General features: G+C 38.6%; 1 protein-coding gene across 14 annotated transcripts in view; it reads right to left on the bottom strand.

Annotated features, from left to right (window-relative positions):
• Positions 1–21368, bottom strand: part of LCORL (ligand dependent nuclear receptor corepressor like) — a 175206-nt gene that overhangs the window by 138532 nt on the left and 15306 nt on the right. The gene's annotated exons all lie outside the window — the stretch shown is intronic.

The raw sequence follows: 21368 nt of genomic DNA, 5'->3' as shown, positions 1-21368 counted from the left end.
AAGTATGATACAAATACATACAGAAAAAACTATTTTCAAAAAAAAAAAAGGTTTTGAGACTAAAAGTATGAGAAGTCAAATATTAATATAAGTAAGGATAATGTGGTATGTTTAGATGAATGAGATTTCATAGGAGAGTTCATCACATGATCTCAATCCCTTCCTTGATAGGTGAAATCACCATCTATCTATCTATCTATTTATATTCAATCCTCATCTTCTATTCTGGTCAGGTGTTCTTACCCTGTCTCAGCACTATTTCACAAACAATGTTCATTCCTTTTTCTTTTCCTCTAAAGACCTCTACTTTTCATTTTTCATTCCTTCTTTTGTCTACTAAAGCCTAGGTCGTCTAAGAAAGTATCCCTAATCAAACCATTCCTCATTAATTATCTGTTCATCTTTAAATGTCTGTTTTACTTATTTGTGCCACACAATTTAAAGACCTAAGTTTCATCAATGAAGCCTTTCCAAACTCAAGTGTAACTAAACTGAGTTCAGGTAACTGGGGTTCGGATAGTTTGATCTTTTAAATTTGAATATTTGAATTCAGAAATATCTTAAGAAATCCATTGTCTCCATAAGCCATACAGTGGCATTCTAATATTTAGCATGCAAACTTATTCCATGATGGTCTCATATTTCTGAATAGATTAACAAAACCTCAAGTAAACAGAAACCAAAACAAAAAACCCATCTCTCTTTAGAAGATACTCTGGTTTGGAAAATACAGTCACCAAATCTATTACAAATAAGTAAGAAGAATTAGTATTTTGTCCCACTTGTACAACAAAAGACAAGCTCTGGGCAAAAATTTGAAGCCTCCCCACCAAAGGTCACATTTTCCTTTCCTATATTCTCTTTGGCTCACTAATACCATTTCTGAAGGTCTAAAACTATGCTGAAACTAATCCTTCCTCATCCTGGTCAAATAGAGTTATACCTGACTAATGATTACAGAAGGAGCATACTAAATGATGGTGAGTAGTAGTGGGTAACTAAAGTAGAGTGGCAATAAAACTTGCTGATAAGTAACTATATTGTAAACTTGAGTGAGGGTAGGTACCCATTCTGATGCTTTTTGCATTCCTGACTCTGCTTATCCTAATGCTAATTATTAAAGTTGACCTGATAGCTAAAAATTTAATACTGTATTTCTATAATGAAATACATCTGATACAATACTTTTCTATTTGTAAATATATCTTCAAATTATTGAGTTGCTAGATTCAATACTATGTTTTAAAGATCTAATTAAATGTATGTAATTCTCATTCAAGTAGAGAAAACTCTGACCTATGTAACATGCCAACTGACTATCTTTTCCTAAGGTCACAATTATTTAATGAAGTGCATCTTCAGTAAGTACTGGGATGATAAATCTATTTAAGTGTATCTTTACTTCCATGGTGGCTCAGACATCAAAGTGTCTGCCTACAATGTGGGAGACCTGGGTTCAATCCCTGGGTCAGGAAAATCCTCTGGAGAAGGCAATGGCAACCCACTCCAGTACTTTTGCCTGGAAAATCCCATGGATGGAGGAGCATAGAAGGCTATAGTCCATGGGGTTGCAAAGAGTCAGACACGACTGAGTGACTTCACTCACTTACTTCCATGGGCTTCCCTGGTGGCTCAGAGGTTAAAGGGTCTGCCTCCAATGCAGGACACCTGGGTTCGATCCCTGGGTCGGGAAGATCCCCTGGAGAAGGAAATGGTAACCCACTCCAGTATCCCATGGACGGAGAAGCCTGGTAGGCTACAGTCCATGGGGTTGCAAAGAGTCAGACACAACTGAATGACTCCACTTTCTTTTCTTTCTTTCTTTACTTCCATGGTGGTAAATCCATGCACTACATTCAGTATAAAACTGTACTGAGTAAAACTATAGTTTATACAAAATTTCACTTGGTATATGCTAGAATCCTGCTTTCAAACACTGACTCCTGAATTCAAATGTAATAAACATTAAAGCAAAAGGCAAGAATTCAGACTTTGGAGGTGAAAGAGACAGGGAAAGGTGGTGTCAGAGAAGGTTTTCCAGAAATGAGGACATCCAAATTGAATCTTAATAGAAGAATGGGAATTAGCTAGGCAAAACAAGGAAAGGCATATTATACATTTAGCAAAGGAGAGCAGCATGCATAGATAGGGAAAAGAAAGCTTAATACTGTATGCTTGAATACAGCACTACCCAACAAAACTCTGTATAATGACCAAAAATGTTCTGTGTTGGTGCTATCCAAATAGGTGATGAAAAACTGATTTTTAAATTATATTAAGTTTCAATTAATTCAAACAGCACGTCTAGAAGTAAAAAAGGTATGATAAAAATAAGAATGTGATTTGTAAGAAGGGTAATAGAAAAGCCTGGAGAGATGCATATGACATGGATACTGAAGGGCCTACCACATTCTGCCAAGTAGTTAGTTCTTATCCTGAAAGCCAAATGAGCCACAGCAGGCATTTAAGTAGTCAAGGCACAGGATTAGCTTTGCATCCAGAAAAGATCACTCAAGCAGCAAGTGGCACACAGACTAACATGAGGAAAAATGAATAAGGCTTAGAATGGTCAGAAAACCAGCAAAAATACAGCAGAGAAAACGAGAATGTAAGTTTAGGGAGAAGTATATCTAAGGGAAAAAAAAAAGAATGCCTTTGAGTCATATAATACAATTAAATGGAAAAAATAATTAAATGGTGACAGAATTTCATCATTTTAAGGTGGGATTTCTGGCTTGAGAAATTGAGTGAACAAACATTCACTGAGATGGAAAATCCATGAAGTGTTTTTTTTTTTATTTTTCAATTTTGCCTTATATGATTGGTAACTATAAAAGGAGTTCACTTTTGTATATTCTAACTTGGATATGTGGGCATAAATTAAAACAAAAACATCTGGAGGTAGAAACTCAGACAGAGAATATCAGTACACAGATGGAAGATGGAGTTTCATTTTCTAATTAATTGAAACCACTTTTCATCAAGTATCAGAATCAAAACATTTTAAAATTACAATGTAAAAGTTTTTCTATTGTAGTTGCTAATATTATAATGATATTATTGTTTTTACTACAAATGTTCAGTATTTCAGTACACAATTGAAGAAAAGTTAGTGTGTCAACTGGTACCATGCTACCCACAAGCCCCCCTCCAAGCCTGCCAACACTCAAACCCTAAAAAAAGCCATACTGTATCCCAACTCAGGAATTCAGCCTACAACACATTCCAACCCCCCATTCTTGCCTCCAAAATATGTCTAGATAACGCCTACATATTCTTAAAATCTTGGTTTAAAAAAAAAAAATCACTGAAACCCTAAAACTCCTAGAAGAAAACACAGAGGAAAAGCTCCTTGACATTGGTGTTGGCAGCAATTTTTTTTAGATATAATACCAAAAGCACAGGAAAACAAATGTAAAAATAAACAAGTGGGACTACATCAAACCTTGCTCTGCACAGCAATGAAAACCAACAATGACCAAGCAATCTATAAAAATATTCACAAACAATGTACCTGAGAAGAGGTTAATATCCAAAAGAGAACTCACATAATTCAATTGCAAAAAATAATCTGATTAAAAAGTGGACAGAAGAATTGAACAGACATTTCTCCAAAGAAGATATACACAAATGACTACATGACCATGAAAGGTACTAAGTATCAATAATCATCAGGGAAATGTAAATCAAAACCACAATGAGATATCACCTCACATGTGTTAGGATGTGCTAAGCCACTTCAGTCATGTCTGACTCTGTGCGACACCATGGACTGTAGCCCACCAGGCTCCTCTGTCCATGGGATTCTCCAGGAAAAAATACTGGAGTGGGCTGCCATGATCTCCTCCAGGGGATCTTCCCAACCCAGAGATCGAATCTATGTCTCTCGTGTCTCCTGCATTGGCAGGCAGGTTCTTTAGCACTAGCACCACCTGAGAAGCCTCCTGTTAGGATGGCTGTCATCAAAGAGACAAAATGTAAGTGTTGGGGAGGGTGTGGAGAAAAGGGAACCCTTGTGTACTATTGGTGGGAATATAAACTGGTGCATCCACTATGGAAAACATGATGGAGGGGCCTCAAAAAATTAAAAACAGAACATATGATCCAGCAGTTCCACTTCTGGGTATATATCGAAAGGAAACAAAAATCACTCTCTCAAGAAAATATGTGAATCTGTGTGTTCATTGCAGCATTGCTTACAGCGGTCAAATGTACTAAGGAAACAATCTATGTGTCCATCAGTGGATGAACAGATAAAGAAGATGTGACATGACATGGATCGACAATGGAATATTATTCAGTCATGAAAAGAAGGAAATTCTGTAATGACATGGATGAATCTAAGGACATTGTGCTAAGTAAAATTAGCTAGACAAAAACAAACTGGATGATCTCCCTTATATGTGGAATCTGGAAAAAAAAGAAAACCAAACTCAGAGAAACAGAGGGTGGAACAGTGGTTACCAGGGACGGGAGTGTTAAGTAGAGATGGAGCACTGTTAATCAAAGAGTATACACATTCCATTGTAAGATGACTAAGCTCTGGGGATCTAAAGTACAGCATCATGACTGTGAAAGAAAGAAAGTGAAGTCGCTCAGTCGTTTCCAACTCTTTGTAACCCTGTGGACTGCAGCCTACCAGGCTCCTCCGTCCATGGGATTCTCCAGGCAAGAATACTGGGGTGGGTTGCCATTTCCTTCTCCAGGGGATCTTCCAGACCCAGGGATTGAACCCAGGTCTCCCGCATCGCGGGCAGATGCTGTAACCTCTGAGCCACCAGGAAAGCCCCAGTAATATTGTGTTGCATACTTGAAATTTGCTAAGAAAGTAGATTTTAAGCTTTCTCACCATACACACCAAAAAAGTTAACTATGTGGGCTAACAGATGTGTTAATTAACCTGATTGTTATAATCACTACACAAAGTATACATATGTCCAATCATCACATTGTATACTTCAAATATACACATTTGTCAATTATACCACAATAAAGCTGGGGGAAATGGGGGAGAATCACTGCCTCAGATTTAAAGTTCATATAATCTAATCTGACTTTAGCTTAGACTAGACCCATTGTTACATGCTTTATATTATATAGTACTTTCCTTGGAGCACTAACACAATTCTCATTAATCATGTATAATTTTTAATGTAGCTTCCCAACTAATCAATTATTCATTTAACAAATATTTGCATGTCTACCAGGTGTTCTACAAGGTGACATCAGTGAGTAAAAAGAGATAAGAATTCTGCTCTAAGCTCAAACCTGTGGAAGAAGACTGACAGGAAAAGAAAAAAAAAAAAAAACACACAAATAAATCTTGATATTTTTATTTGATAAATGCCACAAAATTGTATAAGCGCCAAAAAGGAAGGGACCATGTCATTTTGCTTGCTATGACAGCGCTAGAATCTGGCCCATATAAGGCATTCATATATTGTTGAATACATGTTTGAGAGAAAAATTACACTCTGAGAACAAAGGCATTTATTCTCAAACAATTTTTAAAACACAGCCCAACCTATAAGTTAAAAACTTAATAATAATTATCTTTGTCCCATTAAGTATCTTTCTGGAATTCATAACCATTTATTTACATCTATCTTGTTCTAAGAAGAACCCACATTATGTCTTGCTTAACTTAGTGCTTTTTCTATTTCTTGGACTCTACCACACTTTAGCTTCAATGTAACTAACTGCCTCTTTGTTAGTGTCTGCCCTGGTGGCTCAGATGGAAAAGAATCTGCCTGCAATGCAGGAGACCTGGGTTCCATCCCTGGGTCAGGAAGATCTCCTGGAGGAGGCAATGGCTCCCAGTATTCTTGTCTAGAGAATTCCATGGACAGAGGAGCATGGTGGACTACAGTCCATGGTGTTGCAGAGTCAGGCGTGACTAACACTTTCACTTCTTTCTGAATCACTTTCTTACTATTCTGTTCTTTCTGAAACATTTTCTTCTCCGACTTAAGGACTGTGGTAACTCGATGTGGTAACTCAAATACTAAAAGTTCAGGATGGGGAACACATGTATACCTGTGGCAGATTCATGTTGATATATGGCAAAACCAATACAATATTGTAAAGTTAAAAAAATAAAATAAAATAAAAAAAGTTTCTCCATTACAAGGTCCTAAAATCTCCCTAATCCCCAAACATGCAAATAAATGGAACTACAGGTATCTACTGGTTTTAACGATGCTGCTAAACACCCTACAATACACAGGACACCTCCACACAGTAAAGAACTGTCTAGTCCAAAAATAGTGCCAAGGCTGATTTGAAACTCAGCATTAAGGGAACTAGGTTCAACATGTCTGAACAGACACTAGAAGAGAAAAATCTGAGTGAGTGAAAATTGTTCACTCGTGTCCGACTCTTTGCGACCCCACGGACTGCAGCCTGCCAGGCTCCTCTGTCCATGAAATTCTCCAGGCAAGAACACTGGAGTGGGTAGCTGTTCCCTTCTCCAAGGGATCTTCCAAGTCCAGGGATGGAACCCAGGTCTCCCGCATTGCAGACAAATTCTTTACTGCCTGAGCCACCACTAGAAGAGAAAAACTCAAAGAATGTCTTAATTATTCTCTAATTTATGCAACAAATGGGAAAAAAACCAGTCAAATGGAATTACTGAAGAATTAGTTCAGTTCAGTGGAGTCTGACACTTTGCGACCCCATGAATCGCAGCACGTCAGGCCTCCCTATCCATCACCAACTCCTGGAGTTCACTCAGACTCAAGTCCATCGAGTCAGTGATGCCATCCAGCCATTTCATCCTCTGTCGTCCCCATCTCCTCCTGCCCCCAATCCCTCCCAGCATCAGAGTCTTTAGTTTCAGCTTTAGCATCATTCCTTTTAAAGAAATCCCAGGACTGATCTCCTTCAGAATGGACTGGTTGCATCTCCTTGCAGTCCATGGGACTCTCAAGAGTCTTCTCCAACACCACAGTTCAAAAGCATCAATTCTTCGGCACTCAGCTTTCTTCACAGTCCAATTCTCACATCCATACATGACCACTGGAAAAACCATAGCCTTGACGAGATGGACCTTTGTTGGCAAAGTAATGTCTCTGCTTTTCAATATGCTATCTAGGTTGGTCATAACTTTTCTTCCAAGGAGTAAGTGTCTTTTAATTTCATGGCTGCAGTCACCATCTGCAGTGATTTTGGAGCCCAAAAAAATAATGTCTGACACTGTTTCTACTCTTTCCCCATCTATTTCCCATGAAGCGATGGGACCAGATGCCATGATCTTTGTTTTCTGAATGTTGAGCTTTAAGCCAACTTTTTCACTCTCCACTTTCACTTTCATCAAGAGGCTTTTTAGTTCCTCTTCCACTTTCTGCCATAAGCGTGGTGTCATCTGCATATCTGAGGTTATTGATATTTCTCCCACCAATCTTGATTCCAGCTTGTGCTTCTTCCAGCCCAGCGTTTCTCATGATGTACTCTGCATATAAGTTAAATAAGCAGGGTGACAATATTCAGCCTTGACATAATCCTTTTTCTATTTGGAACCAGTCTGTTGTTCCATGTCCAGTTCTAACTGTTGCTTCCTGACCTGCGTATAGGTTTCTCAAGAGGCAGGTCAGGTGGTCTGGTATTCCCATCTCTTTCAGAATTTTCCACAGTTTATTGTGATCCACACAATCAAAGGCTTTGGCATAGTCAAGAAAGCAGAAATAGATGTTTTTCGGGAACTCTCTTGCTTTTTCTATGATCCAGCGGCTGTTGGCAATTTGATCTCTGGTTCCTCTGCCTTTTCTAAAACCAGCTTGAACACCTGGAAGTTCACGGTTCACGTATTGCTGAAGCCTGGCTTGGAGAATTTTGAGCATTACTTAAGAATAACCACATGTATAAGATAAATAGCTACCCTGTTCGAGACTTAAACGTAACTGATTTGACATGAGAATAATTATTTTACTGTATCTAAATGCTTCTTAGTCGTTGTTGGAAAAAAAGGTCTCATCCTCTCATTAAAAGCTACTAGCATTCCCTGATTTTTATATCTGAGTCTGTTTTGCCCTCTCATAAAATATAGAATGATAATGGAGTTAAGATTCACACTGAAGTTTTAAATTTGCCACCATACTAGCCATGTGATCTTGGACATATGATATAACCTCTCTGAGTCACTAATCCTTCTTCTCTAAAGATTTGGAATGTCATCAACATTTTAAATGTTGAAGATTTAATTATTGTTTTCAACATTTAATAAAACAATACATTTCGGGTACGGAGTTAATTTGTACAGAATTTCTTAATGTGTTGAGTTCAGTTGCTAAGTTGTGTCCTACTCTTTGCGACTCTATGGACTGCAACATGCCAGGCTTCCCTATCCTTCACCATCTCCCAGAGTTTGCTCAAACTCATGTCCATTGGGTCAATGATGTGATCCAGCATTAACTGAATTTCTTAATAAAATGCAACAAATCAATAAATAAACACTAAACATATCAGAAATTAGAAATATACAATTCAGTTACCTGAACTAGATTTTACTCCTACCTGAGTACACAGGCACAAATCTGGAAACATTCTGACCAGGCTTTATTCATATTATTTCCCTTTAACTTTTACTAAGTTTGTAAGTTACTCTTATTAAGTTATAATAAGAAAATATTCATATTTTACAGCACCAATAATCTCATTTTAAGCAAACCTAATAGGTAAAATGACTTAAGTTCATATACAAATGAATATATGGGATAATAATATGCTTTAGGAAGAAACAATAACTTTAAATAGAAGGTTTGCTGAACATTTAAAACAAACACACAAAAACTCAAGGTGCAACTTTTATGAAAGACACCTGACTCAGAAGGCACATCTGACTCTTACATTGAAATAACTTGTAGAAAGTAGACTATGAAGGCTTTATAGAAAACTGACAGCAAAAGAAAAATACTTACCTCCAGAATGGAGGAAAGGGAATGGAATGGGTAAAAGACAGATAAGAATTTCAACTTCATCTGCCGTGTTTTATTTCTTAAGATAGAAGGTGCATGGTGCGTGTGGGCACTGTCATGTCTGACTCTGTGACCCCATGGACTGTAGCCCACCGGGTTCCTCTGTCCATGGGATTCTCCAGGCAAGAATACTGGAGTGGGTTGCCATTTCCTCCTCCAGGGGATCTTCCCAACCCAGGGATCGAACCCAGGCCTCCTGCATCTCCTGCACTGGCACATGGGTTCTTTTATCACTTAGCCACCTGGAAACTCCAACATAGAAGGTACATGAATATATATTACTCTGTAAGTTTTTGAAGCCCTGATATAGTTTATAAATTGAAAAAAGTTTCATGGTTTCAAACAGTAAATGTGTTATAGATTCATCCCTACTGAACATTACTCTTAGCAGTACAGAAAATGTGAAGTTTACTGGAGTATCTCTGATTACCAAGGCTCTTATAATGGACACAAGAAGTCACTGTTCTAATCAACTTTCACCATTTAAAAGAATAGACAACTATACCAATTCTGCTTAAAACGTTTCAATGGGTCTCTACTGCTTACAAATTCTAACTATTCTAGGATAAATGATTGGCCTTCCCTGATCTGCCCCTGCCGATTAGCCAACCTCATTTCATACAACTCCATTATAATTAATACGCCACTTATAAGAAACAACTAATCTATTAGTTATTTACAAATCTGAGCTTCTGCTTGTCTTTCTGAAATGCTTTTCCCCCAACTTTGTGGATCTGTCAAGTATTCTTCCAAACTAACCTAAAACATTTTCTTCCAACTTTATAACTAACTGAGTAATTAACCACATTAAGCAGCAGTTTGTTCATGTGCAAAATATCTGGCATGAAAGAAATACTGTCCAAATGGTACCAAAAAGACTTTTCTAATCTTACTTGTCAGAATTCACTGTTACTAGCACCACATTCTCCCAAGTATGTTCACATACTAACTTGAGGCTTCTCTTTTTTCTTCTTGATTGAGAATGGTTAGCAACTTGACAACAGAGACAATATTATTGCCTTTTTATTAACCCTAGGATCTACCACAGTGATTCCCCTAATAAATGGTAGTTGAATTCACCTAAAATGCAGCTTTGACTGTGCGGATCACAATAAACTGTGGAAAATTCTGAAAGAGATGGGAATACCAGACCACCTGACCTGCTTCTTCAGAAACCTATATGCAGGTCAGGAAGCAACAGTTAGAACTGGACATGGAACAACAGACTGGTTCCAAATAGGAAAAGGAGTACGTCAAGGCTGAATATTGTCACCCTGCTTATTTAACTTATATGCAGAGTACATCATGAGAAACGCTGGGCTGGAAGAAGCACAAGCTGGAATCAAGATTGGTGGGAGAAATATCAATAACCTCAGATATGCAGATGACACCACGCTTATGGCAGAAAGTGGAAGAGGAACTAAAAAGCCTCTTGATGAAAGTGAAAGTGGAGAGTGAAAAAGTTGGCTTAAAGCTCAACATTCAGAAAACGAAGATCATGGCATCTGGTCCCATCACTTCATGGGAAATGGGGAAAGAGTAGAAACAGTGTCAGACATTATTTTTTTGGGCTCCAAAATCACTGCAGATGGTGACTGCAGCCATGAAATTAAAAGACACTTACTCCTTGGAAGAAAAGTTATGACCAACCTAGATAGCATATTGAAAAGCAGAGACATTATTCTGCCAACAAAGGTCCATCTCGTCAAGGCTATGGTTTTTCCAGTGGTCATGTATGGACGTGAGAATTGGACTGTGAAGAAAGCTGAGTGCTGAAGAATTGATGTTTTTGAACTGTGGTGTTGGAGAAGACTCTTGAGAGTCCCATGGACTGCAAGGAGATCCAACCAGTCCGTCCTGAAGGAGATCAGCCCTGGGATTTCTTTGGAAGGAATGATGCTAAAGCTGAAACTCCAGTACTTTGGCTACCTCATGCGAAGAGTTGACTCAATGGAAAAGACTCTGATGCTGGGAGGGATTGGGGGCAGGAGGAGATGAGGACGACAGAGGATGAAATGGTTGGATGGCATCACTGACTCGATGGACTTGAGTCTGAGTGAACTCCAGGAGTTGGTGATGGATAGGGAGGCCTGGCGTGCTGCGATTCATGGGGTCGCAAAGAGTCGGACACGACTGAGCAACTGAACTGAAGTGAAAATGCAGCTGACAGAGAATCTGACTGAAGGGAGAGAAGGGCCATCTACACTGTGTAACATAAAGGTTTTTCAAGAAGTAGAGAGTTTTTAAATAATAAGAAAGATTACAAATGTAAAAATGAGCATTTGTAGCAAATACAGTGTTTTAGAGACGACCAAAACACATGACAAAGTCTTCATAGAGTCAATATTTTTGTTACACTCCTAATAAAAACATCTGCCTTAAGGTCACAGTTTAATGGGGAAGAAAAACAAAAAGTAGACAAGCTCAATAAACATTATATAGAATCCCTGAGATGGGCAAGAAAAGAGTGCTAAAGCCAAAGAGAACTTGAGTGAAATAAGATGGTAGAAGGCACTTTATCTTTAAACTTGGGGGGTTAGGTGTTAATGGCATGGTGGTTAAAGAAAAAGATAAAAATGCTAATTTCTGAAGCAACAAATTCAAGATGAAAAAGGCTAAAAATGAAAAAGAAAACACTCTTACAAATTAAGGAAATAACTTTCAAGTATAAATTAAGTACAAGATAAGTAACTTGCAAAAGTAACCAGCTTTTAAGGCACAAGAAACTCAAAAGCAAAATATACTATAAACTGTGGCTTATTTCAATGACTTAACTCTACCTGAATTCAGTGACTTAATTATGTAAAAAAAAAAAACAAAACAGTTTTCAAAGCCACAAGAGGATAGGGGCAGTGGAGAGTCTATGTTCCTTGCAGTCTCAACTCACTTTTGATAGAACACATTATTTGTAAAATTACTGTCTTGGCTCCATTTGTCTTTGGCTATGTCCAAAAAAACACCGCTTTCAAAGAGTATATAATTTCAGTCACCACAAATAAGATTATCAAATGTGCCACAAACTTTAAGAAAATTTCCAAAGATATTTTGCATGATAGCTGTATGGTAGAAAAATTACAAAAGGGACAACATAGATGCCTGACAAATGAAAAAATTTCAACACAACTTGATAATAATCAGTTATAAGGTAAATCTATACATCAAACTGGGCTTCCCTGGTGGCTCATTAGTAGCGAATCTGCTTGCAATGCAGGACATGCAGGAGACATGGGTTCAATCCTTGGGTCCCGAAGATCCCCTTGAGAAGGAAATGGCAAACCACTCTAGTACTCCTGCCTGGGAAATCCCATGGACAGAAGAGCCTGGCAGGTTACAGTCCATGGGGTCACAAAAGAGTCGATCATGACTTAGTGACTAAACCACAAGTATGTTACTCAATTTCCATTAAATTTATGTTTATATTTTAGCAATGAAAGGGTGAATGTATTGGAAAAACTCACTCTTTTACAATTATTTACGTACTTACTGGGTGCCAAGAAAGCAGGGAGAAAACTTGTTTTTTCCTTTACGCATAGACACACACACACAAACACTTTTTACTTGCTGGAAAAGACAGCATAAATGTTTATAAGACAGACAGAGAGTGATTATCAATGCATACAAAACGGTTCCAAATACAAACCTGCAAAGAATAAGAAACGTTTCCTGGAAAAAATGAAATATAATTAGCTAAAATGTAACAAAAATAATCCAGGAGTAGAATCAAAGTTAAAAATGTAGAATGTTTAAGAATGTCAACCATATGGTTTATAATAATGTAAACTGGAAACAGTCCAAAATTCTTCAGTGATATTCATGATAGATGAATGTTATCATAGATTTACACATTAGAATATTATAGAGCAAAGAAAATGAATATATCTATAGGACGCCATAAGAATGAATCCGACAACCATAGTAAGTTAAAGAAGCTATACACAAAGAATAAATACTATATAATTCCATTTAAGCAAGTGAAAGTAAAAGTCACTGAGTCGTGTCCAACTTTTTGTGATCCACATGGACTATACAGTCAATGGAATTCTCCAGGCCAGAATACTGGAGTGGGTAGCCTTTCCCTCCTCCAGGGGATCTTCCCAACCCAGGGATTGAACCCAGGTCTCCCGCATTGCAGGCAGAGTTTCCCAAAATAGGCAAATATAATTTATGGCGTTAAGAAGTCAGAATACTATTCACGTTTGGGGGTGGAGAGACTAACGACTGGGAGGGATTATCAAGTGACTTCCAGGGTGTTTATTTCTTAATCTGGTGGTGGTTACAAGAGTATATTCACTTTGTTCATTGAAGTGTACATTTATAATCCATATACTTTTCTCTATATGGTTATACTTTCAAAAGTTTTCAAAAAGAAAAAACAGCAGTTATTGGTAATCCAGGAGGAAAAATGCTAAAGCCTGAAGGCACAGTGCTTGATCCAAAAAGGGTTCAGCATTGCCCTTCTGTAAAATTCTAAGTATGAAACTTATACTCAGGATTACTGTAGGATTAAAGGACAGAATATGTGTAAAGCATGTATCTGGCACAACTATTTACAGATGTTTAATAAATGTTAACTATTACTATACTATTGTAACTGTGCTACTGATGCAGTTCCTTGACTGTAGTGATAAAGGTGTAATGACAAAAAGGCTAAAGAAAAGAGATAGCAGGTTACGATAGGGTTTTCTAAAATATTTTACTTTATCCTAAGGTGGTGGGGATCCAATGAGGAATTTTACAGAGGGTAAAATGATCACATTTGAGTTTAGGAAAACTGTCTAAGGAAAGAAGATGTGAAGCTTAAAATAGGATGTTAAGAAAAGGCTATCAACAAATCATACCGAGAGATCCAGTAAACAGAAAGGAAGAAAAAAACACTGACTTGACCAACCTAGATGGCATATTCAAAAGCAGAGGCATTACTTTGCCAACTAAGGTCTGTCTAGTCAAGGCTATGGTTTTTCCAGTGGTCATGTATGTGAAGAAAGCTGAGTGCCGAAGAATTGATGCTTTTGAACTGCAGTGTTGGAGAAGACTCTCGAGAGTCCCTTGGACTGCAAGGAGATCCAACCAGTCCATTCTAAAGGAGATCAGTCCTGGGATTTCTTTGGAAGGATGCTGAAGCTGAAACTCCAGTACTTTGGCCACCTCATGTGAAGAGTTGACTCATTGGAAAAGACTCTGATGCTGGGAGGGATTGGGGGCAGGAGGAAAAGGGGACGACAGAGGATGAGATGGCTGGATGGCAACCGACTCGATGGACGTGAGTTTGAGTGAACTCCGGGAGTTGGTGTTGGACAGGGAGGCCTGGCGAGTTGCAATTCATGGGGTCGCAAAGAGTCGGACACGACTGAGTGACTGAACTGACTGAAAATCAATACACACAAGCTATTTTGAAAAGAATAGCTTATAACTTTATAAAGGTTACAAAATTAGTAAATGACACCTAGAATAAAAGACACCCTAAATTCATAATTTACTACAAAAATCTCAATTTAATGTTTTTCATATAATTCTAACTTTAAGCACAGGGCTTCCCTGGTGACTCAGTGATAAAGAATCTGTCTGACAGCACAGGAGAGGAGGAGACCCCTGCAGATTCCATCTCTGGGTCAGGAAGATCCCCTGGAGTAGGAAATGGCAACCTGCTCCAGTATTCTTGCCTGGAAGATTCCATGGACAGAGGATCCTGGAGGGCTGCCGTCTACAGGGTCACAAAAAGTCAGACACAACTGAGCAACTGTGCACACACAGCGCAACTTCAAGCAGACAAATGTCAACAGGACATTCTCTTCAACTGTTCATTAAAATTAAACTAAAAATAATTTTTTAAAAGTCTCTTGGAATCATCACAATTGTTATTACTAATGACAAATCATTAATATATGTGGATAGATACTTATACATCTATGCCTCTGTAGCTCCCTGGTAGTTCAGACGGTAAAGAATCTGCCTGCAATGCAGGGGACCTGGGTTTGATCCCTGGGTAGGGAAAATTCCCCGGAGGAAGAAATGGCAACCCAGTCCAGTATTCTTGCCTGGAGGACTTCATGGACAGAGGAGCCTGGCAGGCTACAGTCAATGGGGTAGCAAAGAACAGGACACAACTGAGCGACTAACACTTCATGCCTCTATATATCCCTACTTATACATATCTCCTAAAATTCAGATTTTCCAAGTCATAAAATTAATTTGATATGGATCTGAATAAACACTTGAGATCAAATTTTAAGTATCAAATTATCATGAGTGTTAACAAATTTGCAACACTAATGTAAAAACACTTTTAGTAAGTTATTGTTATTTCAGCAAAAACCAAATAAGATGAATGCTCTGATATTCTTTGACACATTAGCTATACCTCTGTTAATTCAGTGGTTCTACAAGATGAAAAACAATGAACTGCTCGTCAACATATGCAATATATCTGTTAATAAGCAGAACCTTCTTTGATTTGCTTGATGAATATAAAACGTCAGATAGGTCCAAGACATAAGCACCAATGCTTTATGATTTTACAGTCATTTAAAAGTAAACAAAAAGATAGGAGGGGATGGAAGAGGAAGAGGAGAGGAGACAAGAGGGAAGAGAAGAAATGAGTAAATTTCTGGGATCTAGAACTCACCTTTTCTGGCTCATAACAAAATCAAAAGGAATCAAATATAGTTTGTATTAAGCCTAAAAGCAAGCAGTAAGATATCATAAATGTCATGACATTTTTCACAACTCTGGCATTTAAATCCACTTTGTTCACATTAGAACATGGAATGGACTGATTGCTGCATTCACATAACCAACATACAAAATGTTTTGTCCTAATGAAAATTTTAACAATACTATTGTTAAAGCTGGGTCACAGAAATATGGGGATTCATTATGCTTTCTTTTCTATATATTTAAAATTTCTCATAATGATTCTTATAAATTATACTGAAGATTTAAAATATTCTCCTGGGAAAGCTACTTTTATTTCCCCAAGGAGTAATCAGTGTTTGCAGAGGTTTGGTATAAAACAGAGATCTGCAACAGTGCTGCTGTGCTGTGCTTAGTCGCTCAGTCATGTTCAATTCTTTTCGACCCCATGGACTGTAGCCCACCAGGCACCTCTGTCCATGGGGATTCTCCAGGCAAGAATACTAGTGGGTTGCCATGCCCTCCTCCAGGGGATCTTCCCAACCCAGGGATCGAACCCAGGTCTCCCACACTGCAGAAGGATTCTTCACCATCTGAGCCACCAGGGAAGCTCAAGAATATTGGAGTGGGTAGCCCATCCCTTCTCCAGGGGATCTTTCCAATCCAGGAATTGAACTGGGGTCTCCTGCATTGCTGGTGGATTCTTTACCAGGGGAGCTACCAGGGAAGCCCGGATGGAAGGTGGAAAAGTGGCATTCCTGTGAACTTCACCACTTAAAAGCTAACTAACAAAAATGTCAACTAACACCCAATTAAATATCAGAATAAGGACTAAATCCTTGGGGAGAAAAACATTCACAATCCAGCTTCAAGTCAATTTTTACACTCTTATGGTTTCTGCCAAACTGGAACTTTGGGGCATGCTATAATTTTCAAAAAAACACAATATAGGACTTCCCTGGTGGTCCAGTGGCCAAGACTCTGTGGTCCCAATGTAGGGGGGACCAGGTTCGATCCCTGGTCAGGGAGCTGGATCCCACATGGATCCCACATGCTGCAACTAAGAGTTTCCATGCTGCAACTAAAGATCCCACATACTGTAACTAAGAGCCGGCACAACCAAATAAGTAAATATTTTAAAAACAAACCAAAACAAAATATATCAAAATTCCACAAAAGCAAACCTTTTGCTTTTGTCTCTGGAGCAAAAGGAAGGCATCATTGGGTTGAAAATAGAGCAAATATTTCATCAGATTGTTGTTTGTAGGGTAGAAGGTTAAACTAAAAAGAATCAGAACAGAAGAGGGGAAACTAAGACTTTGTGCAGTAGTCCAGGCAAACAAAAGCAAGGATGACTTAGACTGGAATGGAAAAAGAGGGAAAAGAATGGACTTCAGATATATTTGGAAGCATAATAAATAATAACTGGGTACAGGAGTGGAGATGCAGAGTAAGTGAAAGATGACTTTCTGACTTGTGAAACTAGGTACAATCAGAAAAAAAAACAAAGGAACAGCTTTGGTATTTGGTAGAGGGAGAAGGCAATGGCGACCCACTCCAGTACTCTTGCCTGGAAAATCCCATGGACGGAGGAGCCTGGTGGGCTGCAGTCCATGGGGTCGCTAAGAGTCAGACATGACTGAGCAACTTCACTTTCACTCTTCACTTTCACGCATTGGAGAAGGAAACGGCAACCCACTTCAGTGTTCTTGCCTGGAGAATCCCAGGGACGGGGGAGCCTGGTGGGCTGCCGTCTATGGGGTCGCACAGAGTCGGACATGACTGATGTGACTTAGCAGCCGCAGCAGAGGGAGATCAATAGTTCAGTTTTAGACTAGTCTTACTTATGATACCTGAAAGACATACAAGTGGAGAAAGAAATCAAATATTGAGACAGGCGAGTAACTGGGAAGAGAGAAAGTGAGGGTCACAAGAAAATGTTTAGGATTTTGTTTAAAGAAGTAATCATTATATATTTCAGCTTTGGAAGTCTAAAACCTACAGTGAACCATGTTACATTTACTCTACTATATTTGACACAATTGGTGAAAACTGACTTGAGGTAGTCTTTCCAAATTACTTGTATTTATTATAAAGATATGTGCCTAACAACAACAACAAAAAAAACATAAAATTAGTAAGTCTATCTAGGTTAAGTCTATTCCTTATTTTTCTGACACATAATAAGGTATAAAGTTGCGGCGGGGGGTGGGGGGGGGACAACAAAACACCACACCCAATAATAATCAAGGTCCAAAGCCACCCTTGGACCTACAAATGTTAAGAACACAAGAATGCAGAGGTGCCACATCATTCCTGCAGCAAAAGTTGTGAGCAAAGAAAGATCAGAATTTATACTCTACTATATTCCATTGTATGACTGGCTTCTTTAGAGTTCTTGTTGTACATACTTTTGCAACAACTGGCTTAAGGCAAACTAGCACATCCTAATGGTTGATCCTAGAAACTGATACACCTATATACTGACTCTACTACCGCAAATATGAAAACTGCTCTATGTTCCATCTGGATAATGGTCTCACAATCCAATTAAACCTCTTAAATACAAGCATGGAAACGATTCCTTAATCTTCCTCCTTTTTCTATATGCCCACAGCTCATCTATGACTAAAATCTACTGATTTTAATGCTTCATATCTTTTGAATTCTTCTTCCTCCTCCGTTTCTACCACTACTCTTATTTCAGACCCTCATAATTTCTTGGTTGGGCTGTCCTGATTGATCTGCCTGTCCTATTCTTCTACTGGCAGCTGTGCTGTGCTGAATCGCTCAGTTGTGTCCAACTCTTTGCGACCCCATGGACTGTAGCCCACCAAGCTCCTCCGTCCATGGGATTCTCCAGGCAAGAATACTAGAGTGGGTTGCCACGCCCTCCTCCAGGGGATCTTCCCAACCCAGGGATTGAACCCAGGTGTCCCTCATCGCAGGCAGATTCGTTATCCTCTGAGCCATCAAAACCACAAATTAAACTACATCACTCCCATGCTTTAAAATCTTGCAATGGTTTTCTACTACCTATGAGTTACTGAACTTCTTTATCTGTAAAGTGTGGATGATAAAAATAGTTCCTACTTATGTTGTGAAAATCAAATGAATTGTAGTATAATTAAGCATTTAATGCCTAATGAACAGTAAAATAATATAATTTAAAATAACAATAATTACTGTCATATATGCTTAGGTTTTTCTCCATAATTTAGCTTCTAGTTCCCTTCTCAAGTCCCACAGTCATTCCTGGACACATACAAAGAAATTTAATCACTCTTCTCTATACCACAAAGGGACAAGAATGTCTAAACCCAGAGTATTTCTCCCTACTTCTGAATTCAAAGTTTTGAAATAAAGAACACAGTTCTAGTATTAATGTTTTAAATGTATCAGGAAGCAGGAAGGATTAGATTTGCTAATTTTAAAACCAGGTTTTACCAGAAGAGTAATATAGACTTAAAAGTAAATTCTATCTTCATTATTTTCTAGATGAAAAGTCTTAGACAAATTTCAAACACTAAAAGTGATTTATTCAAGAGAATGCAGTATTTAGATGAATAGCATTGCTTTTAAGTATTTATTTTTATTTGTAACAATTAAATGTTTGACTTATGGTAAAAACTGTTACTTTTCCAACTATTTGAGAGTAAATGGCCCACATGATAACCCATCACTCTTGAATTCTTTAATAACTATTTCCTAGGAAGGCATTCTCTTACAAATACAGCCATTTGTTATAAAATCAGGAAATTAACAATGAAGCATCATGCTCATTGCTACTGAGGTCTCACTGCTCCTAGGCCCCTTCTCAGAGAACAATTTAGGGCATAAGTATATATTTCTATATTCTATATCTATATAGAATAAAAACCATGAATTCACACCAACATCTCTTTTCCAATTCAATAATATGGAAAGCATTCTAGTATTTTCCAACTTCCGTAACAGTAACTCTGTTCTCAGACACTGATATGCCTGGCTCCCATTATCCTTAATGTTACTTACTGGACCAGTCTCCCATTGTGGCTACTTCTCCACCCCCACATGGATGCTCTCTTCACCCCTTTTTGCCACAACACCCGCACGCCTCCTCCATGAGTAAAACCTCTCCACCTTGCTCAGGCTGCTATTCCTCATGCCTGGCACTCCTAAAAGAATATCCTCATTTTGCTTAGCTACTAACATCCCATACACAACTGACCCTCCACTAGGATGTCTTCCTCTCCCCACCCTCAGGCTCTGATCTTGCACTGGGATGCCTGCAAACATGGACTCCCATCTCACCCAACTTGAGGCATGATACACCCATACTAGGCTACCCTCCTACACAGATGCCTGTCTGCTGCCCCCACTGGCCCCCATCACCTCCAAGTAGATGCCCTCCTCATCCTCTTACCCTGTACCAGGCTACTCTCCTTCACAAATACCAATTTGACCCCGCTTAGCTCCAAAACCTTACACTGGTGTGCCCTCCTATGCAGATTGCTCCTCATGCCTCCAGTTCCATTATCGCACATGGGGACCCTTCTTATCCCTGCCAGGCTCTGACATCCCACCTTTCAAGAGGACATGCCCCTGCCCCTGCCCCTGCCCCAGACATACCTTTGTTTGGTTCCACCTGATGGTTTCAGTACTAAAATGTTCAGAAAAGGAAGAAGAAAGGAACAAGGAAGAATAACTGATGACATTTTAAAAACAAAAAGTGATACCAGTAAATAAACTGCATACTACTAAGTCGCTTCAGTTGTGTCCAATTCTGTGCGACCCCATGGACTGCAGCCTACCAGGCTTATCTGTCCATGGGATTCTCCAGGCAAGAACACTGGAGTGGGTTGCCATTTCCTTCTCCAATGCATAAAAGTGGAAAGTGAAAGTGAAGTCGTTCAGTCGTGTCCGACTCTTAGCGACCCCATGGACTGCAGCCTACCAGGCTCCTTGGTCTATGGGACTTTTTGGGCAACAGTACTGGAGTGGGGTGCCATTGCTTTCTCCCAAATAAACTGCATAAGCACCCATAATTCAAGCTAAATAAAAGGATAATCTATTTGTCAAAGTATCCACATTTTCTTAAAGAAACAATGGTCTATTCCTTTACATTAATTCCTTCTAAATTTGAAAAGTCAATTGAAAATTGATAAATAAGACAGTATTATCTTTTTCTAGCCAAACATGCATTCTATTTAAATATCTTACAAAAGCTTGTAGCAAAAGCTAGTTCATTAAAAAAAATAAAACTCTACCAACTTTTTTGAGAGTTTTAAAAAATTGAGAATTTCAAACACCAGAATTAGGTATTTAAAAAAAATACTTTGAATATATAAGTTTCACGTGTTTTCAGTATAATGACAATTGTACTGTTTTCAGTACACTTATGCCCAGATATAACTCTGCAAAACCAGCCTCAATAGTTACAGGAGTAATATACCCTTTCCTTGCTCCCTGCTTCTATGAGGAAGTACGCGTCATCTGCACAATCTCAGACTCTCTTTACTCCTAGGGAAATAAAGTGACTATTCTTATTCTCATTGGTGATTTTGTAAAGAATAACTGAGTAGACCCTTGGATGTAGCTATTGAGAGAACATACATGCAAAAAGCTCATATTCTATCTGCATCCCTGGTATGCCTAGGACTCGGTAGATAAACAGGCATATTTATGTGTTTGCTGCTCAGTTGTGTCTGACTCTGCAAATCTGGGGGCTGTCCATGGAATTCTCCAGGCAAGAATACTGCAGTGGGTTGCCACTCCCTTCTCCAG

The sequence above is a fragment of the Bubalus bubalis genome, chromosome 7 (genome assembly GCF_019923935.1).
Source record: "Bubalus bubalis isolate 160015118507 breed Murrah chromosome 7, NDDB_SH_1, whole genome shotgun sequence".
NCBI lineage: Eukaryota > Metazoa > Chordata > Mammalia > Artiodactyla > Bovidae > Bubalus > Bubalus bubalis.
The sequence above is the reverse complement of the archived record's forward strand: the minus strand, read 5'-3'. Positions and strand labels throughout refer to the sequence as shown.